The sequence below is a fragment of the Pseudorca crassidens genome, chromosome 7 (assembly GCF_039906515.1).
Source record: "Pseudorca crassidens isolate mPseCra1 chromosome 7, mPseCra1.hap1, whole genome shotgun sequence".
In the NCBI taxonomy this organism is placed as follows: Eukaryota; Metazoa; Chordata; class Mammalia; order Artiodactyla; family Delphinidae; genus Pseudorca; species Pseudorca crassidens.
The window spans coordinates 41,941,333-41,942,937 of NC_090302.1; positions in this window are offsets into that span (position 1 = coordinate 41,941,333).

Consider the following 1,605-nt stretch of genomic DNA (forward strand, 5'->3'; position numbering starts at 1 on the left):
ACAAAGAAATGCAAACAATGTCCTGATGACCTCACTCCTAATGTCATCTGAAGTTTGGGCTTCTTTCACTTGCTAATAAAAGCCTCCTAACATGCACAAGTTACACAGGCACAAGAACAAGTTTAAAAGAGAATAAGGAAACATGAAACATTGGATTTTCAGGGTAGGGAGGTTGGCAGTTTCTTTTATTCCAAATCAGTTCACCTTCATTAAGAGCTTACAAAGGGTCAGATATATGCATTGTGTCATTTAATCCCCATTTTACAAGGAAGTAACTGTAAGTTCAATATTAATGTTTGTTCCATAAATTAAAACTTGCACATTAATAACTGAACTGTTAAAAGATTACTTTATGTGCTCCTAAAACCATTCTCCTATAGAATAACAACAGTATAGAGGTTGGTTGATACAGAAGAATGAATCACTTTACATAATACACGAAGGGCAGATGGACAATCTCTTACCCAAACAAGTTTACAAAGGAAAGATAGCGCCAGCTGAACCTCACATAAATATCATTTAATCCTGCCCTTTATTACAGTGATACCAATATGGTTCATAGATGAGATGACCGCAATACTAGGGACGTGGTAAGGAGTCAATAAATATTTGGTGAATTTTATAAACAACCATGCGGTTAACCCTCTGTCATGTATTTCATTCCTTTAATAGTGTTTATTCAAATGCTTCTGTTGAGATAGCATTTCCATACTAGTCTGTTCAAACTAAAACTAAGAATTACACTCACCCGAATCCACATCACACTGGCATCTCATTACCCTATCTGGAAGTCCCTGATATTTTAAAATGCTGTGCTCGATAGCTTCCATGTGCCTCTCCAGGCCCCCTCTCCACCCTTTCCACCTTGTGACCCATACGATCTATATTGACAAGCTTCCAATTGGGTTTGGCCAATGGAGCAAACAGACAGTAGACAGGAGAATGAGGCTGGAATACTTATCCCTCTGGCTTTCCTTCTGCAGGGCCACCACAGGCTGGCAGTCTCCTGTCATTAGCCACTTCCATACAACCTGGCTCCACAAGTTGGTATCTCCATTGAGGATAGTACTCACAGACCCCCACAAACAACCCACTGTTTCTAGCCCCAGCAGATGGCACAACTGCCTGGGATTCTGCTCCACACATAAATAATCCCTTTATCAATCCCTTTAGGGTATGACATTTGATTTCTCCAGGACCCTGACTGATATGTAGTGCCCAGGCAACTTTGTAATACAACTTGAAATCACAAAGGATACAGATGCTCTCTTAGCAAAATAAGACCTACAAGTTATGCAGATGTGGCAAATGTGTCTCATATGTTGACTTAGTGGCCAAGTTTTAAATATTACAGTAGAGATACCTAAATTTTTTTCAGATCTCCATAGAAACTAAAAGAGGGGGAAAAAAATTTTAAGCCACCACCCGGTGTCAAGGCCACCATGACTTCCTTTCCTTCCTCTACCATTCTCGGCATTCTAAGTTTCACCCCGACCCAAAAGTGAAAATAGGTAGGAGGAAGGTCACAGCTATGATTTATACCCAACTTTGTAGGTCAAAGTATGGAGGAATCTGGGGAAAGCCACAGCTTAGGAAGAGAAGGGA